At 39.6% G+C, this 27,175-nt stretch overlaps 1 protein-coding gene across 2 annotated transcripts in view; it reads left to right on the top strand.

Annotated features, from left to right (window-relative positions):
• Window positions 1-794: 794 nt before the first annotated feature.
• Window positions 795-27,175, top strand: part of TAB2 (TGF-beta activated kinase 1 (MAP3K7) binding protein 2) — a 64,206-nt gene continuing 37,825 nt past the window's right edge. Inside the window, exon 1 of one of the 2 annotated variants that reach the window (XR_008449104.1) lies at window positions 795-1,235. The gene's annotated coding sequence lies outside the window, so the exon portion shown is untranslated. The remainder of the gene's footprint in view (window positions 1,236-27,175) is intronic. The other variant, XM_054062273.1, reaches the window with a different exon arrangement.

The raw sequence follows: 27,175 nt of genomic DNA, 5'->3' as shown, positions 1-27,175 counted from the left end.
TTGCTCAGCCTGGAGAAGAGAAGGATCCGAGGAGATCTTACAGCAACCTTCCAGTACCTGAAAGGGCTACAGGAAAGCTGGAGAGGGACTACTCATAAAGGCTTGTGGTGATAGGATGAGGGGGAATGGGTATAAACTGAAGAAGGGCAGATTTAAGCTTGATATAAGGAAGAATTTCTTCACCATAAGATTGGTAGGGCACTGGCACAGGCTGACCAGGTAAGCTGTGGATGCCCCATCCCTGGAGGTGTTCAAGGTCAGGTTGGATGGGGCCTTGGGCAGCCTGGTCTAGTGGGATGTGTCCCTGCCCATGGCAGGGACGTTGGAACTGGATGATCTTTAAGGTCCCTTCCAACTCAAATCATTCTATGATTCTATGACATTAGGAAAAATGTCTTCACTTAAAATGTTATCAAGCACTGGCAGAGGCTGCCCAGAGAGCTGTTTGAGTCCCCATCCCTGGAGGTGTTTAAGAGACAGGTAGATGAAGTGCTTAGGCATATGATTTAGTAGAGGACAGGTACGGTTGGGCGTGACAGTCTCAAAGGTCTTTCCCAGCCTACGGTCTATAACCCTCCCCGGAGCGTGAGGTCGCAACGGGCGCGGGGGCGTGGCCTCCGGCGCGCGGCGCGGGACTCCCGCGTTCCCCCCACCCCGCGCCCCTCCCCGCGCAGCTGTGGGCGGTGGCGGCCGAGACCCCGCCCGGGGCCGATTGGCGCGCACCGCCCCCCCCGCTCTCGGCACGCGGGGCCAGGTCTCGCGATGCTGAGCCGCCGCCGCCATATTGTGACACTATTTTGATTTGGAAGAGCAGCGAGTGGGGGGAGGAGGAGGAGGAAGAAGGAGGAGGAGAAGGAGAAGAAGAAGAAGGGGGTGGGGAGGCCGGGAGCGACGCGCAGCCGGGAGCGGTTCCAGCTGAGAGACCGGAGCGGCACCGACACCCACCGAGCCCCCCAGCCCGGCCTCTCCCGCCCGCGACGGCAGCACGGACCCCCCCCCTTCCCTTCCGCCTCCTCCTCCTCCTCGCTGCCCTCCTCCTCCCCCCCCGGCGCGGGACGGCGGCGGCGGGAGGCTGCGGAGCGGGCCGGGTCGGCGGGGTCCCCCCTGCCGGGCGGAGGCGGCGGCGGCGCTGGTGGCGGCGGTAGCGGCGGCTGCCGTGGTGGGGGCGGCGGAGGAGGAGGAGGCGGAGGAGGAGGAGGAGAAGAAGAAGAAGCAGCAGGAGCAGCAGCAGCGGGGTAAGGCTGACCCCGCCGAGGCGGGCCTGCTGGCACCTCCGCTCCCTGTGCGCCGCGGGATGCGGGGAGAGGCGCGGGGCTCGCCCGGCCCGCAGGCCTCGGAGGGGCAGGGGAGGCCTCGGCGTGGGAGGGAGCAGCCCCCCCATCCAAATCCATCCTGACGTGGTGGGGAAGGAGCAGCCCCCCGCCGATCCCATTCCATCCCGGTGCTTGGGGAGGGAGCACCCTCCAACCCCCCCTTGGCCCATCCCAATGCAGGGGGGAGGGAGCAGCCCCCAGTTCCCCCATTCCATCCCGGTGCTTGGGAAGGGAGCAGCCCCCAGTCGCCCCGGCTCATCCCAGTGCGGTGGGGAGGGAGCAGCCCCCCCATCCCATTCCATTCCATCTCGGTGCTTGATGAGGCAGCAGCCCCCAATCCCCTCGGCTCATCCCGATGCGGTGGGGAGAGAGCAGCCCTCCCCCGGCCCATCCCATCCCGGCGCGGTGGGGAGCAGGCCCCCCATCCCATCCCGGCGCGGTGGGGAGGGAGCCAACCCCACCCCCAATCCCATCCCATCACTGTGCTTGGGCAGGGAGCCCCCCCTCCTCCAATCCCATCCCGGTGCGGTGGGGAGGGAGCAGTCCCCCAACCCCCCATCCCATGGTGTGGAGACGAAGGAGCCCCTCCGCTCATCCCCGTGCGTGGAGAGGGAGCAGCCCCCATCCCCCCAGCTCAGCCCGGCGCGGTGAGGCGGGCAGGGGCCCAGGCGGAGATGGAAACTTCTTCGCGAGTGGCTGAAGCGTCCACCGGGCGAGGAGGGATCCGTCGGACCCGCGTTTCGGGGGCCGCGGGCGAGAGGGCCGCCAGCGGGCTCGCCGTGCTTTGCGGGAGGAGAGAGAGAAAGGGGCTGGCCTGGCGCCTGGCAGGTGACAGGTGTGAGTGCCCTGGGCGAGCCGCCGCCATTTGAGGATGAGTAGCAGTGTCAGAAGTGCGGTTTTTTGGTGCCCGGTGTCTTTTCGGTGGCTGGCTGGGCTGGATTCCATATATAGGGTATTTGGGATGTTAGTTTCCATCATTCAAGTCAGTTTAATTGTTGAGTAGAAATTCTTTAAATTATTCTGATAAGAAAGACTTTGAAGTGAGGAGATGCATACGGTTTCTTTTTTTCTTTTCCCGATTTGTTCCTCTGAGAGAGACCTGGGAACACTCTGCGGAGGTGTGTAGTATTTGGTGTCATTCATTGAAAGGCTTGCATTGAATGTTTGAATGCTTAGTCCTGTTAGATGTAGCAAGGCCTTCAGGGCAGGGACCTTGTGCTCTTTGTACTTTACTTGGTAGCTCAGCAGAGCCTGTTTGGTGCCCAAGACCTGTAGGTGTTTCTGTATTAATGATAGTAAGTACATACTTTAAAAAGGAATTCTGGAGGAATGCTTGGCCAGGAGTGGGTTTCAGGTGTGGTTTTCTAGTCATCGTAGGTTTAGGGGGTTTGATAGAAACTGAATAAAGCTGTTTCTGAAGTTGAGATGTGGAACACCGAAAATGATGTTGCATATACTTTCCACTAATCTGACTTATGTAGATGTTAAGAAAGAGTAACTTAAATACAGGGTCATTCTCTTAGACTGTTCATATGGGTTTGTATCATATCTTCAGCCACCAAAATGGTACTGCACATGCACTGCAGTAAGGAGAGCTAGAGAATCTATAGCAATAGCACTGTATTCATGGTTAGCTGTAACTTGTTGGAATTTGGAATAATTTTCAGGTTAGTTGATGATTTACCCGGTAACCAGGCATTTGCATTTCATATACAGATTTCAGTTATTTGTTCTTTATTATTATAATTGGGTTTTGTCAAACCTCAGAATTCTAATATCTGCTTTTGGCACGGGGGAGGTTCTGCTGACAAACTAGGAGACGCGTCATCAGCTTCAGCAAGTTCTGCCCTTCAATTTAAATTAGTTTTAGTCACTTGTGGCTTTTGTCCATACATTAAATTTACAGGTGCTCATCTATAGGTTTGTACCTTGGCTTGTGCTGCAGCAGCATGAACACAGAGCTGACTCTCAATTTCTTTTAAAATCTGAGAAGACAGATGTGTTTTTTCTCGTATTGCTTCACGGGAGAGGCTTTAAAGTGGAAGAGAGGAGGAAGGCTGTTGGTGCAGATACTCGGTTTGGGTCATACCAATTCTGGCTTTGAGATGTTTGAAAAAGCATCATCCCTATCACTACATGTGGGGGCAGTGCAGTCTTGCTATGCTGTGCTACCCTTGTTTATACCAGCTTTCAAAGAGTTTTTTGAAATGTATCCGTTTTCCTCCTCAGCATCAAGAGAAGTCAATGGGTTCTTCTCTCCTCTCCTCCTTTAAATCTGCTAATATAAAAATAGAGTTCTTGAAAACGGGTGTTCTTCCTGTGACAGTGACCTGGTAGAAACTTCTCCTTTCCAGCAGTGGCAGAATGGAAGAAGATAGTGGTTTTTCTCACCATGGCGTTGCTTTGAAGGTTCAGATCGTGTGTTGTTTTGTAATGATCTTTGGTTTTATAGATAACTGGTATGCCTTTCAAGCCTTGTAGAATTAAACTGGTCATCTGTTGAAGAGATTATTCTCAGCAAACTTTTTTTTTTTTTTTTTTGCTAGGGAGCCTAAAGAGCTGTTGGCAAACTATTTCTTTGTGAGAGTGTACTTTGAAACAAAAAACTGGATTGCTTTTCATCTTCTTGCAAGTGCCACCTCCTTATCATGATCTCCATGGTTGGGAACACTGGAAGAAATAAGTTGATCAGTTGTGACCTCAAGTTTATGAAATGACTGTAAATTTAGAACTGAGGGATCAGGCTGATCTTTTCTGAACTGCTGCAAGCGGAATGCTGAACTATGTTGCTGTTGGTGCTTTTACAGGAAATAGAACAAAAATTCCAGTGATTCAGAACTGGATTTTTTTTTAAAGCTATACTCAAAACTCAAATATTTAAATGATTGAAATGAAAGTTAACTTTTTCCCACTAATATATACAGTGGTTCAATTGGGGTTTTTTTTTTTCCTCCTTAATTGCGTAGTAGGTTATCTCAACTGAAGAAGTATATACTTCCTATTTCAAACAGGAGAAATGCTGGTGGATGTTCTAAAACTTATTGAACCATGCTAAATAAACTGATCTGCATTGGGTTCTACATATTTAAATGCAACTTTGAGAGCAAGGGAACTGTCAGATTTACAATTGCATATATTCTTTATAAACTCTTAAATATAGTTGGAAGGTTTCTGTGTAGTAGTTGTTTCAGTTTCACCCTTTTTTGAGAATGCTTACCAAAAAAATCACTGACACATTGTTTTCTCCGACAAAAGTTTTGTAAACCTTTATCTTAATATTAGTAGGATTATGAGCTTATTTTTATTGAACTGGTTGGCAAGCTCTATTCTCATGCAAGAAAGTATTCTAGACAGTATACAGCTTCTTACTGAATTCCTTCTGTCTTTATGTTATGCTGACACTGAATATTGCTGTTCCTTGCAGTGGTAATTGAGTTCTAGTGAAACCAAGTGAAATAGGTTGACATTATTAAAGTTGAAAGATCTGTTGTTTGCATATGGTATCCTGATATTGTTGTAATGTGTCTGTTGCTGAATGAATGGCATCACTGAGGAAGTTCTTGTTGCTATAGGTGTAGTTAAGGTATAGTTAAATAAGATTTTTAGAATGTGTTAAGGGGGCTTTTTGGTGGCAAGAATTTAAGTATGACTTATGGTAATATGCTAGTTAAACTTTGCTTAAGTTAGTATCTTGCTACAGAATTTTACGAAAAAGATTAGTTTGTTTAAAATATGCATTGTGTTCTTAGAAAAATGCTATGTGATCAATTTTTGTAGCAATATGGAAAATGTGTAGGTCTTTCCTATTATTCTGAGCACAGATGAAGATCAAATTTCACTGTCTTTCATGAGTGTTTTAAAACTCATTCAGATCCTGGTTATACTACAAAAAGAATTTAATATTTCCATTATTTAAAAATTGATGTTTGGAATGGATGTAAAACTTGTGCTTCCCTTAGTATTTAGAAAAACATTAACTTGGGAACATGCAGTGGTAGAAAAAAAACTATACATTTCTATAGACTGCATATATGAGTTTTGAAAAAACATTTTAACAAAGCCAAACAACAAAAACTGTGCGCGTATTAATCATGATATTCTTAGGCTTTCTAGAATTTACCACAAACGGGACAAAGCCATTATATATGCTTACTCTTTGATGATTTGCTTAAGTTAGATAAACACTCATATGCTAAGTATCTAAAGCTTGTTCCAGAATTAGTCAAATCTGGTGCTATGTGCATGCTGGCTGGTTGGTCTGCTGGGGCTGCCAGTGGAGAAGGCAGAGTTCCACCTGCTTTTTTCCCCTCGCTAAAGGCATGAATTTATGGATTTTTTTCCTATAAAGCTGCTGGTTTTCACAAAATTTGTAGAAGCCATTTTTTATCTTTGAGGCTTTTACATCTACTTTGAAATGCAGTTGAAGATGGTCAGAGGATGCAAATACTTATTAAAAGGACAAATAGAATATATAAATGCAATTTCTTTAAGAAACAGTTAATTAAGCATGCTAGGGAGGACATTTTGTCAGTTTGGGAGTTTAGAATCAACTGTTCTCACATGGATAGATGCACCTATTCTCTGTGGTTTGTTTTTTTTTTAAGAAATAGAGTTGCTCTTGTTTTTTATATACTTGTGTGGTGTAAAAGCTGTCTTTTTGTTGTCTTTCTAAAGAAACAAATTTTGAGCAATTATGTTTTCTTTAATCCTGTATCTTGATAGACATGGAGCTTATCAGCTAATTTAAGCAAAGAAATTAGCCAAGGGAGGAGGCCTCAAAGATTTTACACTTTAATAACATTTAACAAGCTTTGTTAAAATTGATGCCTTCATTGAGCAAGATGATCTCTTTAGGGGAAAATTTTGAATTAACTTAGTGGTTGCCTGTATGTAGCCTGCCAGCTGGCCAGTATGCAGTATTCTGTGGGGTTGGAGCTAGGTATAAAGTGCAGTGCTTTCTTCTTCAGTTAGTAGTTAGAGGATATGAGAGGTTAAGCATATTGTGGCTAGTGCTTGGAAGAGAAGGGTAAGATAATAGGCATCTGGGATAGAGGTGAAATGTGACTACTTGGAACACGGACATGGCTGAGACAGAATGCAAATCTACGGAAAATGGGACTTCGTTAGTTCTGCTGTTTATGGGACAGTGCCTTTAAGAGGAAGGTTAGCAGCAGCTGCCAGTTTTGGTTTACCAAACAAAAATTATGTCACAATAGGTTTGTAAGAAGATGAAGACTTGGGGGATAGAAAAAAGGAAGTAAAAAAAAAAAGGGTGAGAGATTCAAGGTAGTTGAGCAGGCTGCTGGGCTGCTAAGATTGTGTTGTAACAGTGGACGCATTTGACGACTCTGATAGCCACCTCACCCCAAGAGTTTCCGTTAGATATTTGTTGATATCATTGCTTGGTATGTGTACAGAGCCCCTTCTGCTATGCGTGCATATGTGTTTGTATGGGTCTGATTCCACATAGTTACCCCAACACCTAGTTTGACATAGTGCATGTAGCAGCACGGGGCAAGAACGTGTATGAGTAAGGGAGAAGATACTAAATCTGCATAAGAAATACACATTATTCTCAAAATACGTTCTCAAAAGCATTATTTTAGTATTGTCTATAGTTTCTTTAGATTAAGTGACTTAGATGTTTGTCTCATGGTAGTAGCATAATTGAGTTTTGCCTCTGTGGGCTGTCACATGCAGTGGTGTATTTAATGTGCTTCCAGTTCTAATGCGTTTGTCTGTGGAGATGAGCCATGGTAGTATTAAATTGTTTTAAGAAGCCTGAAGTTATTTGCTATTTATTACATTTATTTATTTATCTGGTATACCCCTATTTTATAGATAGTGCTCGTAGAAATGGACAAGAAATCGCTGGCAGACATGTGAAATACTCTTAACAGCAAACTTTTAATTTTATTTGCTGCAGCATGTCGTTATTGTTCAAGAAGATGATTTGCTGTTAACAGGTATTTTCCTAGATGATTTGTAGAAAGATCTAGCATAAATATGTTTAGGGACTAATTCTTAGGACAGTTCATAGAGGCAGTCAAGAATAGGGCTGTAGGATACAATTTTCAAAGGAAATTGTACTGTGTCCGTGTACAAGTATCACTTGTTGATCCATCTGTTTATCAGTATGTTCTCAGAATGTCATTTTCAGTAGGGTAAAACTAGCTGGGAAAAAACCTACAGTAAGTTTCAGAATCTAACTATGAGGCATTTAGTACTTGTTACTTATCTGATGCCTCTGAAGCTATGACTAACATGTACATCCAGTTAAATAATCTGTTTTCCTGAAGCTGTTTTGGGGGGGGTGAGAGGTTGCATGTTGATTTCTACTTTATACTGAAGGTTAGAAATGCAGAAAAGTCTTTTCCTGTGCAAGTCCTAAGCCTGATTAGCCTAGGTGGAAAAAATTATGAACTGTTTCACCTACCTAGGGGGGAAAGAAAGCACACACTTCAGAAAAATGCTGTACAGTGTGGCATGTAATTGTATCATTTGTCAATTCATGTTGTGTTTAAACCCTTAAGAAAAGTCTCCACCTCCTGTTTCCATGCTGTGGTACATATCTCTTTTTACAGCACTCATGTTTTTTTTTCTGTTTATTTTTTCTTGACTCTTTAAAAATGTCCCATGTGGAATTTATCTCCTCCAATCATGTTCTAACTGATATTGTAGCATATTTGTAGGTGAGCTAGAAGAGATCCGTCCATTCGCATCCTGTCTTCACTCTTCCTTTCCTTGCCTAGGCTACATATGATCTGTACTTTATAACAGAAACTCTGGTGTCCTCTTTGGCATTCTTTTTGTTCTAATCTTTCCTCTTGGAAAGTTTGCCTCCTTCTTAAAGAGACCAGTTCGGCACTTGTCACTTCTTTCTCATTTTCTTTCCTCAGAGAGGAGAATGAGAGAAAAAAGAGTCACGAGTTCTGTTCTTGGATTTCTTTCAGTTCATTCAGCTGGTTCAAACTGCTACTTTTCATTTGTTGGACAAACTTTTTTGAAAGGGAATGGTAGGTTATCTTTCCTGGAGACCCTTCTTTAATCTAACAGGTTTAAGCTTGTGAACAGGGAATCTCCAAAGGCTTAGCTAAACTATGCTTTAAAAGGCATTTTAGGCTGATAAGTATGAAGTAGTATGTTTCAGGTTGGCTTATAAAGCTGCTTCAGTTAAAAGCTTTGGTGTATTGTTCCCTTTTGTTGAAACAGTGGTCTTGTCTTTGGTAAATGGTGATAAGATTATTTTTTTTTCTGTGTCCCAAACCATGTATTTTAAACTGTTTTGCTGGAATAATTGCTAATACCAGATTGTAATGTTTCTTTTATTCTTTGGCATTAGCTAGAAAGCTTGGCTTGGGTTAGGCCCTTCTGTGCAAGGCACTGTATAAATATTTATTAAATAAGTCAGTCTCAGAAGAGTTTTTTAATAATAAAATTTGCTTACCAGGATGCACATACTGGATTAGACAAAGACTAATTTGTGTTTGTGTTATCTTTCACCTATTATGTCTGTTAGTTCTTTAGTCATTTTAAACTGTGTCAATCTTAAAATTAACTAAAACTGTCTTTAAAGAGTTGCAATTCATTTAGTTGTTTTGAAATGAAACTTTAAAGATCTGTCTAAATGATTCATGCAAGAATTACAAAATTACTTGAGTTGGACCTTCCCTAGCTTGTGTTCATTGGTAACTGCTTAGGGTAGAGGTAGATATATAAAAGCTGGGAATTCTGTGGAAGGTTGTGACAATGGATCACATCTGTGATGTTTACACTTGGGACTTCAGACAGAATGGAAAAATTTTTTTGTAAAATGAGTTGAATACAAGGAGAAATTTGACCTCTAGCAAATTTCTAATCAATATAACTTTGTTGCGTGTCCGAGTTAGGACTCAGCATGAGTGTATGTGTCAAAGGCGTTGCCAAAGAATTAGTTCCTTGCTCCTCTACAAGAAGGACATTTTGATCTTCTTTTCCCAGGCCTCAAGTGCAGCGCTTTTTGGATTCCTCTTCCACAGTATGTAGTGAAGGAGAATAAATTGTAAGCAGCAGGAGAGAGCTGTCATTCAGTTGTGGAAATTTCTGTTCTCGTCAGTCTCTCGTATCTAGCAACCAAAGTCTTAAGCAGTAAGGTTCAGAGAAAATACCCATTATTTGTTTCTTTTTTTCCCCTGCATGAGGCTGAAAACCTTTGTGGTTTCCAGACTGAAAGGAAAATACCAGTTCTCCCAGTAGTGCTTTCATCCACGTACTGTGGAGGGTAAAAAAACCAATATAATCAATACCGTTACTGTCACTGTTGTGGTGATGTATGTCTTGTCAAAGCTGTAAATGGTACCAACGAGGCTGCATCATTTTGAATGAATGCATGAACATGTGTCATGCTTCTGTAATGTAGTTGTATGCGTGCAGGGGTTGCTAGAGTAGCTGCAGTTGCACATGCACAATGGTGTTATTTTTCTGGAAGAGCTTCAGTCTTGACTTGGGTGAGTAGTTTTTGGTTTATTGATACAAAATATGCCCTTGCTGCTTTGAAAGGAATGCTTTAACTTTTGTCAGTATTTCTATGTAAATGGAAATACTCTTGGAGTGATATAACAAAATGGGTTTGAGATAGCAGGTTTAAAGCAAAAAAATAGAAGAATGGAAGCATTTGTGAGCATCGGGGCCAGTCTGATAGTTTACTGTGACTGAATAAGGAAGATTTCTTTCACTGACACAAGCAGCTGGTCTCTGGGACTTTTCTCATCTGTCTGTGAGCCAGGTCAGAGTTTGTGCTGAGCGTTAGAAAACTAACCAGGAAAAGTTGATTGCTTTTTCAGTGTCTTAGGTGTTCTCACGGGGTGGGACTAAGTCCTTGGTGTTGAGGAGCTGCTAGATCAGTTCAGTAGTTTGCTGTAACTTCACAGTGAGGGGGATATTTTGCACTACAGCTGTGGTTCTTTGTGCATTTGCTGTCCTTTCCCCTTAGTTAACTAATGTGGTTTATAGTATGATCCCACAAATAGTTTTTTCTGTATAACTAAGGTATGGCAAAGAAGTAGAAGAACAGATAAGAGTTTATTAAGCTGGTATCGTTCATGAAAAAAAGCCTCTTGTGAAACTCTGGACCCAAGAGTGACACTGCAATGGACAAGCAAGAAGAAAGACTGATTGAAGGATTCATCTCTGCCCACTGCGGCACTGTAGCTGTTTACCAGGTCACCTACTGAATCGCCAAAATAATGCAAATTAAAATTTAGCCCTTCAAAAGGTAGGATGGGAGATAGTTGAACTGACTTCACCACAGAACCTACGTATGTGATAGCTTCACCAGTGGCTTACCTAGGTGAAAGATTGTAACTGTAGTCTTTCTTCTGTTATCTGGAGATAATAAAGGAGTCTTAAATGCTTTCAGCAGGCATGTTTTAATTAATGAGCTATAAGTGATGATGCCTGTAAGAATCCCAGCAGTCTTCTCTTTGTCATTGAGAGTGGCTAGGTTTTCTGAGGTGTTTAGTCTTTAAATCTTGTGATCCAGTTTTGCAATGGAATAGGAAATTCAGGTCCCAGTGAAACTGGTCAAAGGGTGGCTAATAGCTAGGTGTAACTGCAATGAGGTATACAAACTATAGAAAGAGAAGGATGGAGACGACAATCTAAGAAAAATTATACAGCACTTGTCAACACTAGAAGAAAGATGCAGTTAAAATGGGATAGAAAAAAACAACGTTTTGTAAAGATATTCCCATTTCAACTGTGTACTACAGGGGAGTGTTTTTTGAGCTGGCCTAGAGTTAGAGTCCTCTGGAACCTTTAATGGTTATGAGGGGAAACTGGTGAACTTATTAAATTATAATCTGCTACTCAGCCATATTGGTGAATATAAAGCTTCATTTAAAAATTAGTGAATTAAAATTGGTGTGTAGGTGCTCTCTTTAAATTGCAGATTTTAGGTGGGCTTTGGAACACAAGAGTACTTGCTAATCTAGCATGCATGTTCTGGTTTTAGGCTGGCAGATACAACTTTTTCAAGCTAAAGCTTAATGTGAATGTCCGTCTGTGTACAAAATGCTGTACAAAACAGAAGCATTTATGACTTATCTAGGTGCCAAAGTTTGACATAACTTGTTTCTTGGTTGTGTTTATTATATTGGGTTTGCTTAGTTTTTTTTGGTGGATTTTAGCTTCAAGTAAATTTGCTGTGACAGAGTATCTTAAAGTACCACCTAATGGTGTTAGCAGAGTAGATGGAGCTACAGGCTTCCTTCCTGTTGAAACTGGCCAAAAGAACAGGCCAAAATGTAGCTTGTGTTTCTTCAGTGTAGAGCCAATGGCAACTCTCCGGAATATTTTTTTTCCACTCCCCATCAATGACTGGGAATATTCTTGCCAACACAAGTGAGATATTGAAGCCTGCAAGTTGAGTCAAGATAATACAGTTCACACTAGATATTTTTTTAGCTAAAGTATTTTTACCAGAGTTATACTGGTGGGGGATCTCGTTAATTAATAATCATTGTCGTCTTGTTTGAAGCTTTTAGGAGTCAGAGAAAAACAGTATTTCAGCTTTGCCCATGTGACTTCAAGCTGCTGCCTGTTTGTGATAGTGGCAAGTAATCACCTTATGCTGTCATGTCAATGAGTGTTGCAGAATCCCTGCAGTGACTGCTCGGACCGTCAGAATTCACCAATTTCAAAAGCGCTTTCTCATTTCACCTGTACTATTGCAGTACAGCTTCTCTGGCTCTTGTAGCTTCTTTTCCAATGTACGTGTATTGACTAGGATTTTAAATTGACTTAGGAGAAGCCTAGCAGTGTAGTTTCGTTTGCCTTCTTAACCTAAGGATCTGTTGTCACTGCTTTATCATCCTTTCATGTATTGTGAGGAAAAAAACTGTATGTAATTGGAATGAATAATACTTTGTTATTCGTTTATGGGGGGGAAATGTACCTTTATCACAAAATTAAGGCACAAGTTTTTTTTCATACATTTGTTCTTGCCAGCTCCTGTGAGAAGTCCACATCTGCATTTTTTAATTATGCCTGCTTGTAACCCATGGCCTAGTATTTTAGCAGTTGACCATTAGAAAATTGTAATGGGTGAAAAATTGAATCCTTCTGAGATATGAAGCTAAGTATAATAGTTATAAATTCTTTGCTACTTTATCTGCATGACGTTGTTCATCTTATCTTTCAAAAGTTGGTCTACTTCTATTAACAGGCCTCTTATCTTTGTTGCGAATGCAAGAAATGTGTGTCTAAGTTGTGAAGAGCTATTCTGACTAGCAGAGTTACTTTTCATCTATGGAGTTAATACTTGTTTTTGTAAAATGGAATCTCTCTAGTTTCCTGAAAAAGACCTGATATCTAGCAGTATCCGTGATTAAAAGATACTTAAACACTGAGACTTAACGATTCTTCTTACTTAGATGTACTTCTTATATGTTTAGTGTTTAAGTCCAGTTGTAAACAGAAACAATAAAACATGGGTAATTTCTTAGTTAAAGGCTACAAGGTGATATAATATCCAGAAAGCACGGGGGAAGGTCAAAATCTGAGTAGGAAGATTGTTTAATAAAGGGAGTGGAAAACAGTAAATTTTTTAGAATGATTGGCAAGTTGTCATTTTAGTAATTAGTTAAACTTTTTTTTTTACATTTGACATGTTACTATGACCTGAATATTGATGGTTTTTTAATTAAAAAGTTTTGTTAGATTTCATAGTTTTTTTTACTCACTTTGTGTTATGGAGGCCTCTTTTTATTATTCTTTCTCACTTCCCTGTATTACTTTCCTCATCTGCCTTTTTTGGAGCAGATTATTTTTAATTCTTTTGAGTATCTAGTTGTCTTGTTGGTCTGTGTGTTGTGTCAGGACCTTTGTAAGGAGATATTGTTTAAGGCAGAAAAGGCAGAAGATAGGTTAATTTATGAAATTATTAGTGACCACCTTTTAAATGTTTTAAAAGCTGGAGAGAATACGAATTGAGAAGCCTCGAGTACTGGAGGCTTTGCTGCTCTTCCCTGGCTTCCTCTCCACTTCCCTTGTTAATCTCTTCCTATGTCCTATGTGGAGTAAAGTACAGTAAAAAGGGGTCAGTAGTGTTAGTCCCTGACATAGCAAAAAGCATGGTGATGGCTTCTTTCTTTGCAGAAGGTTGGAGAACAAGTAGCGTTCTTTTTCTTCTTTGGAGTGCAATATGGGAAACTCAGGGGGGGAAATAGCAAATTTTGAAGTGATGCAATATAATTTCCTAGCTAGGAGACTCGTATTTTATTCCAGAAGATAAGTATGGAAAAATAATTGGGATCTAGAGGGACAGCTGTTCAGACATGTCTGCTGCTTTTTCCTCCTTCTGTATAAAATATGCTCCTTGAAGGAAAGCAACAGGAAAAATAAGTTGTGTTGGCACCACCATGAATGTTTCTATTTGACTCTTGCCTGTTAAGTGTCTGTTACATCATCTTGGTGTAGGTATTCTTCCAGGGTAATGAGTTTTTGTTTGTTTATCCTTACTGCTATGAAGTTGGCAGAAGATAAGTAGAAACTAGAGGCTTCCTCCCAAATGTTGCAATGGTGGTCATGGTTTTTCCTTACATATGTTAGCTTGGGAACTAAGAAGGAGAAAACAACTCCTGGTTTCCATGACCATGCTTATCTCTCTGTTTTCCCCCTTTTCCCTGGTGGCCGTTGTGTCAAAGAAGTCCTTCATTACCCTAGGACTGGTGCAGTTTGATAGGTGAAGATAACTGCACTAAGAGAGCTTGACTTTGTATCTAAAACTGTGGCATCCCAGCTGTAGGCCCCTTCCTGTATAGGCATCCTCCACATCTAAGGGCATCAGTTCTCCTTCTAGAGCAGGGAGTAGGCAGAGAAGGGGACTTAAGTAGCTGAACGTCTTTCTTCCCTACCTCTCGGTGGTAGCTTCCTTCTTGGTGGTGTCCCATGAATCCTTCTGAAAGTTCTCCACCTGCTCTCACTTCAGGTGCTGTCATAGTCATATCGAGTTAGGTGCTAACAAGTCAAGGAAGTGGTTTGCTGTTATTAACCCTTTTTGTGTTGCTTCTGTAGAACTTTTTTGTCTCTTCCTTCCTCTTACCCTACAGGCCCACATTGTTGGTGCTTGTAATAGCTGCCAGAGACAGCTTTGTGTGGTTAGGCTAGATGTTTAATTTCCTAAATGTTTATTCTGGGGCTAAGATAATGTAAAAAAGGACAAGTCTGTTTTAGTGTTGAGTGCAGCTTTGTTTCCCACCCTCCTCCAAGATTGGCCTCAGGAAAACTTTAAGGGTGTGATTTGTAAATCAGTGTAAGTTGGCTCAGCTCCTTTTGCTGTGTTCGCACTGGCATTCATCTGACTCAAAGCTAAGGTAGAAGAAAATTAACACAGCCTTTTCGCCCTCTTGACGGTTTTGTTCCATGAACTGGCTCGCTGCAGAATCAGATGAGTGCCAGCATTGGCTTAGATCACTGGAGGGGAGGCAGAATGTGTGCCTGGAAACAGGAGGAATGACAGTGGCAGTATTGAATTGTTTGGATCTGCATTTTGAGGAGTGGCTGAAATACCCAGCCTTACTGTCATTGAAACATTATGAGTAAATGATACATTAGTAAATAAGTCAAGTCCCTGACTAAGATGAAAAAGGAATTTATTTTCTGCCAGTCTGTCTTTCACTAGTTATTTACCCTAAGGATGGATTTACCAGGTAAAGAAATTATCAGTTAAATAAACTGTGTGAGTGTTTTTAAAGAGGGGAAGAATAGAAAATATTCAACCAACCCAGAAGTAAGAGAGAGAGAGAGAGGAGAGAATAGCATGAATGTTGCTGGGAAATCAAATCTCAAAAGTTCACAAAATAAACTGAGATGATTCTTGAGGTGAATCACATGGAGTAGAAGTTGTCCTGTAGTTGTTTATTTTATGATTAGGGAGCAGGCGAGAAGTTGGCGCTCATGGTATTTAGCTGCTTAGTTATGTGACCACATGCCTGCTGGTCCAGTTGCTTCAGACCTTTCATTCTACTTGCATCTAATTCTGTGTGAAATAGGGCATGGGACTTTCTCATCAATATTTAAGTGCCTGATAAAGGTCACAGGTTTTACTTTTTTGGCTAATCAGTAGTGATAGCCGATACTGTCATATTTATTGCAAAAGGTCGAAGTGTCTTGAAAAATAGTTGGTGTACTTTCAATGAGTGGGTGGGTTTTACTTTGCTCATTACCCTCCTTCCACCTACCCACCTCTCAGCTGTTCAAATTGCTATGGAATGGGAGTTAAGCATAAGACACTTGACCATTTTGGAGGCTGCAGGACAGGGCATCACCGGTCATGCCTGAGGACACTGAGAGAGTTGGGTTTCATACTGCCTTGAGGCTTGTCCTGCTATGCTAGTTTAAAGTGTATTTAAAAAAACCTTTGAAGTATGGTAAAATGAAAAAATAGTTTATTATAAGCCTAGCAAGGAAAGTTCAAGCATTTTTCTTCAACAATTGTAGTCATTTTCTCAGGAAAGTGTGGGTAAAATGAAGTGCAGCAATGCACAAAAACAGAAGATGTGTTCTCTTTGATCTTCAGACATATCTTTTAATCATATGATTGAGTGTTACGCTGTATCTTTAAGCCTGCTGTTCTCAAAAGATGACCTCTTTGAATAAACTCTTGGATGGATATTTTCCCCAAATCCTTAAAATAATCAAAAATGTTTGCCCTCATTAGAACAAACCTGCTTTTACTTCATTGAAATAAGAGAAACATATTACCGATTGCTTTAGCTAGTCATTTTCTACCTAAAAAACCACCCACCTTTATATTTTGAAAAATATTTCTTTTTCTTAGTTCTGCTTTTCAGTTTAGTACAGATTTAGGCTGTGACATGTATGTTAATTTTGTGTGGTATACTTCATTGAAGTGTGAAACTGTTTAATATACTGACACTATTTTCTGGATTGAAATAGTATGAATGTTTCAAAGTGGTATTGTCTGTAATGAAACATTTTAATTGAAGCTGCTCTTGAGCAGACAAATATGCTGTATGTGAAAGGGGTAAAGAGGAAGATGGAACCTAATTTTGTGCCCAGATATTCTGAACAAAGGAATTTTTGATCAGGCTTAAATGATTCATATAATCGCTTTATGGTTAGGCTCATATGACAGTTCTTATTCAAGGTTCCCTCATAACTTTTTCAGTAAGGAAAAGGACTTGGAAAGTTTTTGTTACAGGTTTGTTGTTTTTAAAGAAGAGTGGTGATTAGAGATGTTTGTAAGGGAGAGCCCCTGCTCCTGAAGTCAGAATTTGAATATCCTTAAAATGCAAGCATCTGTCCTTCAGGGCTGCAGAATATAGCCTGCATGTATAAAAACTCCAGGTAAAAGTTTTTGAGGGAGAATGTTTGTTTTGTTAAAAAAACAAACAAACAAAACCACCAACCCTAAACTACACCCAACCCAAAACCCAGAAGAACCAGAGTTTTCTAGATTAATCTGTTTGTGTTTGTTTTGGTAACATAATTGAAGTATTTGGTTATTCAATATGCATTATTTATTTCTGCCTTTAACATCCTGCATGGAGAACAGACATTTGCTTTTATTAGTATTTGAGCAAATAGGGAGAAAGGGACATCAGACTGTACAACTGTGTGTGTAGGTCTTGTCTGATAATCTGTTCTGAGACTTTTACTTTCCTTCTCAGTTATGATCATGTTTATTTATATTTATTTTTTCTTGAGGAAAAAGGGACTTCTTTTGTTGGTGTCCCTACATTTTATATCTACCTTGTGCAGGTGGCTGCTGACACAGTTTTCTTTTTGCGTCCGTCACCTCTTTCTTGGACTGAGGATAAAATTTAATAAGCTGAAGACTGCTGGAATTAGAGTGAGAGAGACTGAGCTTTGAGTCTTAAAATCTTGCTGGTGTCTTACATTTTGAAGTAGATGAGTTTTATCGGAGGATCCAGTAAAATTATCTTTCCCAGAGCAGAGGCAGTTTCCAAGAACCGTATCAGCAGGTCTTAGGCACATGGACTTCTATATCGGTGATCTTGTAGTTGTAAATAGTATTTGGTAGGGTTTATATCACCAATGAATAAGCTAAAGGAATACTGTAGAGGGTAATCAAAGATGGTTTCTAATAGGTGTTATTATTATTACTACTACTACCACCACCACCTGTCCCCCTCCAAGCGTCTGCAGTTTAAATTGAGTGTCTGCTATATGAGGGGTTTTTTTCTCACCAATGGTTGTTTCTCCGGACCTTTCTCCTGCATTCTTTGTTTTCCTAAGTATCCTATAAGGGAAATGGTACTGTGCTCTTTCTGGACGTGGTTTTAACCTTTTCCTCTGGCCTGTAGTGACAAATCAGTTTCAAACTACATCTGTAGCTGGTTTTGTCTTGCTGATTGCAGCAAGTGGAATTTCTATTATGACTGGAAACTGAAATTGCTTATTGTGGTTGCTCTTTAATGGATGAGAGAGTGGAGAAAAAAAGGGATATAGGGTAATTGAAGTGTTGGCTTCTGAATGTATTTATTCTGTCATTTCTGAATATGTTTTTTGCCTACTGGTAGGATGCCCATGAAAAGATGACAGAAACAACTGGCAGGCAAACGCTCTGCTAACTCCAGTGTTTTTTCAATGATCTGCATGATACTTAGTGTTTCTTGAGCCCCAGATCCTGAGGTCAGAATTTGAATGTTCTTAAAACACAAGCTTCTGTCCTTCAAGGCTGCAGAATAATACCTGCATGTATATAAAATACAAGGTAAAAATTTTTGAGGGAGGGAAAAAAAAAAACAAAACAACCCCAAACTTCTTCAACCCAAAACCAAGAAGAACCCTGGCTTTCTGGATTAATTTTGATTGCTTCTATTATTTTTCAATTTTTTGAATGGATGAACTTTGGGTGGTGGGGATATGAAAGGGGGAAAACAGGAGAGAAATGAGGATGAGGCTGCAAGGGTAAGAGAAGCTCCTCCCTTCCAACTCCTTCAGTCAGATAAAATTATCAGAATGTGTAGAAAAGCAGTACTGCCGAATGTGAAACAATATTGCCGAGTTTGTACTGCTCAGAGTGCCAGCCTGTTAGACTGGTTTTACTCTTTTGCCTCCCATACTTCCAGGCAGAGACTCTTTGGAGCCTAGTGTCTTCCCATATTCCTTAGCCTTTTCCAAAATTTAGCCTGTAGAACTTAATCTGCTCCACTAAAGGGTATAACTGCTGCCTGTTTTGAATGAGACAAAATGAAAGAAAGAAAAAAATACTGATAGGAATTCCTTTCTTCTTTCTTGTCTGAAGCCTTTCAAAAGAGCAAAGCTCATTTTTGTGGTTGTGGCAGTCTCTTTTTTGATGACTGCTTTTTAATTTAAGGCTGCAATTGCAAGCACTTCTAATCACCTTTATGCTGATGACAACTATAACTGATGTAAAATTACATTTGTTGTAAAGTTACAATTATAAAACTATTTGGAAACTTGATATTCTGCAGGGTATTTGCAGCAAAGTGGTGAAACGCCTAGCTGAGCAGAAGTGTCACCATTGCATATCTGTTGCCAGGCTTGAAACAGTTACTTTTGTCAATTACCAGCTACCTGTACAGCTCAGTTACAGTGGTGCTCTGCTGCTGCTTCAGAATGTGGACATTTATTTTTTGCATGTCGGCATAGAAGTGTTCAGTGGTTGTGTCCGTGATATATGTTCATGTTTTAGGACATTAGTGGAAACATTAATTGACGTTTGGAGATTACTTTATGTTCTCTCGTTGGACTGATGGGTAGCAGCCCAATTGCTAACAAAGGAGTAGTTTTTCCTAACTCTCTGGAGATTGATTGAAACCTTGGAATCAAATACATATGATCTTTATTTCTTATTAATTCACTACTTTACACTATATTTTAATCACAAAATTATTCAAGATCACTCAAGTATCTTTAAATGTGTATGTTAAAGTGGTAGGCTTGAGAAACCAACTTTTTATGGTTTTGGTGTGGAGTATTGGTGTGGCTAGGTATTTGTTGATGATGGCAGTAGCATTGATCACTTTATTTGTATCTGACTGCTAGCTCTAGAGTTCAGGAGTTATTCTGCTTGTTCTATAACTGGAAATAATAGAGATCCAATCTAACGGTCCTCTCCTGTTAACAAGGGAAGCATACCCCATGCCTGTACTCTTCCCCTGTGTGTGGGCTTGAATTGGCACTTCTTGGATCCCTCTTCTAGGCAGCTCAAAACTAATTCAGGCAGCTAGAAACTAATTCGGACTCGTCATCACGCACCAAAAAAACCGCTTTCTGCTGTACTAGCAAGTGAAATTGCCTCTCTGAAGTGTTGTTCAGTGAGTGGAAGAGCCAGGGATAAGGTACGATAGAGCAGAAAGGCGAGCAAGACCTCTTCCGGTAGGTGGCAGCAGCAACCTGTTCAACGGGATTGAATTGGCGGTGTGAGGGGACAGAAAAAGCGGGACAGGTGTATGATAAACAGTTGAAGAAAGTTCACTTGAGATAACTTGGTAACTTTTAAAGAACAATGCCATGTTAAAGGATTTATGTTGAAACTGTGTGCAAAAGTTTTTGTGATGCAGAACACTTACTTTGAGGACACTTGCAAAAGAGCTGTGTATTTAGAAAAGAACCCCTCCAAGTGACAGCAAGTTGTCATTTGTTTAGGTACCTAAACAAATTTGTTGTGCAATCTTCTGAGAAGGTAGATTAATTTAGGTGCATCTCTGTTGCTGTAATGATATGGTAAGAAAACGTACATTGCCTCTTACGTAAGTAAAGTAATGCATTTTACTTTTTGTGTATAAACTTGTGTTGGGTGAAGTGTTTAGGCACATCAAAATTCATGACTCTTATCTAGACTTCCACAACTGTTATAAGGTGCTAGGAAAAGTACGTAAATAAAGTTGTGTGTTCATGGTCTCCCACAAGCTAGTTTAGTTTAACCGTGAGTTTAACAGAATATGCACCATAACAGAGTAGTGTGTGCAGTGAAACCTGACCTCTGAAGAGGTGTGTTCAGACCAGCTGAGAAACCAGCCTGCTGTCTTAGGGCTTCAGCATAGTGTTTTCTTTGTAATATTGACTATTGCGGAGTTCCGCTACAGGATGATTGGTAGTTTGAGATCATTAGGTTCAAGTCTGCCAAAAACATTGCCTTCATTATTTTGTGCCTCTTAATTGCTGAAGAATTGCATGCTTAGGAGTAGTATCTCTAGTAGTGCATTCCCACTTGAGGTTTTTTTTTAAAAAAAGAAGTCCCATGTCAACAGATTTTTATGTATTATTGTAACTGGTTTGTTATATTGTAATACCTGTTGGAAGTTGAATTAAAGATCAAAATACTAAACAAGTTCTGTTGCTCATGTGTCTTCTGCCCAGTGACAGAGCTGGAAAGAGTACAGTGTATTCTTGGCATTGATATTGATTCAGAATAATTTTTGTAACTCTCATTCTTTAATTACAGTATTTCTCCCTTGAAATTCTAAACTAAACTAAAAATTATTTCTGGTGATAAACAGCTGAAGCTAACGGGTGAAAAAATTCCATTTATTCGTATTGTCTAAGTTGATAGCATTAATATCCCTAATGAATGCTTTGAAGCAAATTCATAGAAAGCAGCTTAGAAAAGCTGGACTGAGCTGTTTGATATCTTTTCAGTTTAAACATTTGAAAAGATAAGTTTAATTTATTATTTTTTCTGAGGTGTGTAGGGAAATATGCTTATGTGTGAATAAGATGAACTTTAATAATACTGTTCCTAAAATTAGGTTCATTGTTCTTTGGTTTGTTGGGTTTTTTTAAGTAAAAGTATGTGCTAGCTTGTAGATATTAAATGCAATCCATTCTTACTGTGCAGTAACCAGAAGGAAGAATAAGATTGTGTTGGGGTACTGCTTTTGAACATGGTTGAGACACAGATATGTGCTCCCTGTGTCTTTCATGCCGTGCTACCAGCTTGTCTGGAAGCCTTATTCACTTAGTGAAAAACTTGAGCAGTTTGTATGCCAAACTCCTGTTTGCTGCTCCTTTGGACTGAAAAACTTGAGGTGTAAGGCAGACCACTGACAGAAAGACTTGTCCTGTTGCTGCTGAAGACTAAAATCTTATCAAAGAGATGGGGTATAGCTGTTAGACAAAGAGTAGTATTGAGATGAGTTGTATATTTTTCAGTCTTGTTACTTTATCATAGCACAGAAAATGTGCTTACATAAAAAGATGCTGTAAACAGATATTACTGTCCTAGCTTAGTTTATTTTCCACTCCTTTTCAGTTGTCCAGGATTTATTAAGAGAGCAAATGCAGTAGGATCTTGCCCATTTGCCTGAGGGCAGAGATCTGATACTAGGTTTTCTGTGTGAAACAGTAAGTGACAAAATACATGTGTTCCACGCAAACATGGAATGACGATGGGATGAGGTAGGTAGGGCAGTTTGCAACTTCTGTTTTAAAAAGTAATAGTTTCTAACAGAATTTTTTATAGCCTTTGCATAGCATTTCCTGAGAAGTTGGTGGAGGCCTCCTGTGCTCTTTTTTTACACATTTGAGGCAGTATTCTTCTCTTTTATCCTGCACTATTTGGACAATGTACTTAATTAGGGAATGCCAAAACGTTTAAAGACCTAATGTGTAGTTTCATGAGCATTTCTTTCCACGTCAGCACTGGGGTGAGCTGCCCTGACCTTAGCTGCTTATTCCTGCCTTGCCCCTCAGTTGCACTGGTATAACTAGTTAATGTTCCAGGTGGCTATGCAGCAAAGCAGATTGTGGAATTTACCATCAGAAAAATATTATTTTTAACCTGGATCAATTCCCTGACTGGCCTCACTGCTCAGCTGCATAAACAGTTGTGCCAGCACAGCTGAGGGATGAGGACTGCTTAAGCTGGTACTGCAGTGGAAAAAATGTTGTGAAACTATAGCCTGTGGCTTAATCTGTGTGTTCTAGGTGTTTTGCTGGTGCAGTTATACTATGTTGGCAAAATATTCCTCACAGAAATGCAGATTTCATCAGTACAGTTTATTTTGATTTGGAATGGAGGAAAGGATAATTTGTGGGGTTTGTTCTAATATTCTGTGTTGTCAAAATATGTAATATATACAACATATGTCTGTCAATTCCATATAAAAAATTATTATTCTTTACATAAAAAAATGGATTTGAACCACTATGGATCACTAGAAAATGGAAGAATGTAAAATCAAGGCATCCTCTGGGTTTTTGTGCTGTCTACTTGGAATATGTGTAATGTTGAGATAGTTGCTTCCATCTTTAACCACATCAGTGTTTCTGCAGGAGATTAAGGATTAATAGTATAACAACATATAATCTATATATTTGAAGGTGAGGGCAACAGGGAGTCTTACAAGAAATGAAATTTGCAATTCTTGCATAGATACAATAAGAATCTAGAAGCTCTGAGGAAGAAATTAAGGATTTCAGGAGATGGTATTGGATTTTTTTTTTTTTTTTCAAGAATTACTTTTTTAGTCACTGCATGCTTAGAAAGATGATTATGTAGTTATGGGTCCACTTTGGAAAGAAAGCATCAAAATGTTTTGGTTCTTTGTCCAGAAACCTGGACTCTCCTATTTGTACTATTTCCTGCACAGAGGTAGTTAGATTCTTCTGGGTTTTGTTTTTTTTTTTTTTCTGACCTGGCGATTCTGTCATTTTACTTGTCAGTTTACATCAATTCTCAATCTCATGCTATAAATGAAGGAAAACAGACAAGTATTCTCCCTTACTTAGAATAGTTAAAGAATTTGAGGTTTCCTTACGCTTTGCTTTTAAAATTGGTAATTCTGCATATTGCTACATAAGATATGCAGTGAACCAGAATTTAAAACTTGTTACATTTCTTTGTATCCAGGTAGCATTCTGCCAAGTTGTGTTTCCTTCAGTCATATTTGGCTAATAGTTTATTTCTAGGATTTTAAAAAATTCTGCAGTATTTCATATTTCTTACTTTAGGTTGATAAAAATCTAAGCTCACGTGGATATAAAACAGTTTCACTTTTTTGTTTTGTTGATTAGTGTTTGGAATGCCTTCTGCCCAGTTCAGCTTCCAAATGTCAGTCTGGAATTGGCTTCGTAACACAGGGATGATGTGAAGTGTGAAACTTTAGGTTTTGAAGCAAGCTAGTATTCTAAATGCTTTTATGGAATATTACTCACAGTCATGTAGTGTTAATGCCAAAATTACAAATCGATTGAGAAATGTAAGGTAGTGTTACAGTAGAAATTTGTGCTTTGCATATTCCTTTTGGAGTTCACCATCCCTATGGCAACAACTGGGAAGAGCTTTTTCTAATTATGCACAGTTTAAGGTTTCATTAAAATGGATGGGGGAGGAAAAGCTGCTCCTAAAACTTCTACATTTTGTGGCTTGGAACGGAAACACAAATCTGTTCTTTGTAGAAAGGTTTGGGTTTTTTTCTCTCTATAGCTTTCATAGGCACTGAAGAGAAATTTTAATATGTGGGTAAGCTTACTGATCTGTGCAAGAGTGAAATTGCTAAAATCACTGATATTTGAGAAAACTATGCAATAGTTCAGAAGCTATAAAGAAAACTCATGCAGGATTTCTTCTAAAGCTTTAAAAAAGCATGTGGACAGCCTATCTCACCATAACAGTAGTTTTTCTTGCTCTCAAATCTATAAGAAATATATTTCTAGCTTTCCAGTGTTGTTTGCAAGGGAGTTTTCTTAATAGAATTCAAAGTTATGAGAAGAGTAGTCTTTTCTCTTTCATGATATAAATTGAGATACAAGGCATACTTTTTTAAAAAAGGCAAATTCAGTGGGTTCTGTGAAAGACATGCTTTGCATTCTACTTGCTTCTTTGCATGCTCTCAGTGGCCAGCATCCCTAACATCTCTTAAAGGGACGAAAATCAGTCATGTATTTTAAACCTGTGTAGCTCTCACTGACCTTAAAGGGCACAGTATGGTCAAAATTCATGCTGCAGTGTCTTGAGAACTTGTTCAGATGTGATTTAGTTACGTAGTATTACACAGCAATTAACCAGGCTACTGTATCTATCCCCTGTGGCACCCAATGAAATGGTTAAGGTGTCTTGGTCAGTGTCATTGATACTATAATAGAGGGTGAGGTTTCAGGGATGCCTGGAATTTTATGCTGTTTGGTTCCCTCAGTGGCCCAATCATTAGAACTGATGCTTTTTAAAACATGTATAACAGTGCCCTGACTGTCAGAATAATGAGGATGTGACATTTCCAGGGGCAAACTACAGACTTATTTACAACTTGAACATAATTTTAATGGTAAGGTAGCATGACATTTAAGCTCAAAGGAGTGGTATTTTTTCAATATTATTTCATTTGCCATTGTCTTTGCTTTTGTTTTGAGTACTTCCTATGTGATGACCAGAAGTGATTGCATGTCTGTCTGTCTCAAGACTAGTCAATAGCCTTTGTGGAAGATCCGTAGCATTTCAGTATATTTTTAATCTGGGTTTTTTCCCCACATGAGGAATTAACTATGCCACCTCATTTAAAATAAGTAAGCCTGAAATAACTAACCATTCATTTGCAACATGGTGGTAATTTTTATTTCATGGAAAGTGTAGCAGTTTCCATTCCTTATTGGAAAGAAGGTGCTTTTCAAGGCAGTGGTGGGAACATAGAAGTCGGTCTGAAACAGTTTGCTTTTGGGGTTGGTGGGTTGTTTTATACTTAGTTTCATAATGACTGGTGCTAGTAAGAACTCATAGTAGTCCTTTTTGATACCTATAAGCACTTTCACCTACGGGGTTTTGCTCTTCTCTTAGATGACCATCCTGCATTTATCCACAAATGCAGGGCAAAATCTGACAGCTACTGTATGTGAGAAGATGTGGGGCTTGACTATTTTTTTTCTGAGCTTAAGTACACAATATTGAAAAAGGTTTTCCACTGTCTATGCTGGCATCTAAAACTTTCCTACTATGAAAATATTGTTAGGAGTGGCTTTGATTTTTGGCATCAAGAAGTTTGACATTTTAAAATTTGAATTTCAAATATTTAAATGGGTTCTCTGTGATGTCTAGGGAGGATATTTGTCTGGGCTAGAAAGAAAAGCGTTACTGAAATGGAATTAAATTCCACTGAAACGTGTAAACATCTAGTTAGTGGAGAGGGATCTAAAGGTTTCTGGAATAAAGAGTTGGGGCTCACATAAGCTACTGATTAAGGAACTGTATGGAGCCCAAAAGTAGCAGATAAATACTTGGCAGAGAGTTTTGAATTTAATTTGGGTTCAGTGTCATGAAATACATTGAGGCTTGTAATTTTTCCTATAGCTCTCCCTCATAGCATATTCAGCCTCGTAACTTTCATTTTCTCTGCATGTTTTTTCCCCATTTCAGTTTCTTACTTAGGCAGCTGTCAAACTGAATGCTTTTGTCCAGGTTCTGCAGGTTGTGTGCGTCTTCACAAAATAATGAGAAGTGCATTCAGATGTTTAAAGTATTACATGTGTAAAAATCGAAGAAATTTATTTCTGTACTACTTATTATATTTATTTAGATATCTATTTTTATTTCATTTAGAATACAATTGCTGATGCAAAAGCACTGTAAATATTCAAGTCAATTACCCTTGCTTTTTAAAAAGCATATTTCTGATGGCACCTGTTAATCTGAATGTGCTTCAATACTTAACAGTGTGTCAGTCTCCTCAAAACCACGGGCAAAAGAACTTTTCAGACTGAACATATGAAAGAGTGTAGACAACATATTGTAGGATGTGATTATTCCTTCTATTCAGCACACTCGAGCGTGCGTGTGACAGACTGTCTTGAGCCTGCCGTTGCAAGAGATGCTGAGAAACTAGAGCAAGTTCAGCTGCGGGCAACTGAGATAGTTAGTGATATATGTGGAGAGACTGAGGAAACCCCTGGGAAGAGAGGGCCATAGGTGAACTTAGTATAGGCTTAAATTGTTCCAATGGGAGTTACAGGTAGGATGGGTGAGGTGTGCTTTTCTCAGGTGGTGAGCAGAATGGCTGGAAACAGCTTAAATAGTCTGATTTGTTAAAACTTCAGATTACTATTTTACATTAGTACTTTCGAATAAATGTTGTTTAATTCTTCGTTTAATAAACGAAGAACAAGAAAGTTACGGATCTTCAGGAAGAGTGTGATGAATGTAACCTGTGGAGTCTGAATGAGAACAATTCTCTTTTTAACAAATACATTTTTTTTTCTTTTTTCCTTGCATAGCATTTTTGCCATAAATCATTCTTGTAGTTTGGCAGTCTGAATTATAAGAAAAGTCCTGCTTTAAACATGTTATGATCAGAATCGTTGCCATCCTGGACCAATGATTTAAGTTTGATTTGGTTTAGGTCATTGAAATTATTTGTTCTTGAAATATTAATGTATAAAACAAGTTACTTTTGAGGCACTCTTTCAGAAAGGAATATGTGGAAAGTAAAGAGAATACTTGGAGTTACTCTTAAAAGTTTTGGATTCCTTGTGGCTTTTTGTGACACATGCATTCACTGCTTGGTGAATGCCAGAGAAAGTGTAATTTGATCGTTGAGCCACGTTTGGTAAATACTAGTTTTGCAGGGACAGCCTGTTCTGTCCATAGGGGAAAAACTCACTGCCAAAATCTAAAAGCTTTCTCTTTTATTTGCTTCTTTATTCTTTTGCTCTAAACTACTGAAGTACAGACATGTTACTTTTGACACTAACAGCATCTGTATTTACTTTAGTTGTTGTAGTGTTTGGTCAATAAGTTTTCAAACTATGCTTTCCTTGAAATCTGGCTAAACAGTTACTTTGAGAAAATATTTTGATAAATGATTTTGCAAAGCTTTCTCTAACATATGATCAGCACATTAAAATCTGATGTGATGGCCATAGCCTGCTGCTGCTTAGCAACT

The sequence above is a fragment of the Cuculus canorus genome, chromosome 3, assembly GCF_017976375.1.
Source record: "Cuculus canorus isolate bCucCan1 chromosome 3, bCucCan1.pri, whole genome shotgun sequence".
Classification (NCBI taxonomy): Eukaryota; Metazoa; Chordata; class Aves; order Cuculiformes; family Cuculidae; genus Cuculus; species Cuculus canorus.
This window is presented reverse-complemented; position numbering and strand designations above follow the sequence as displayed.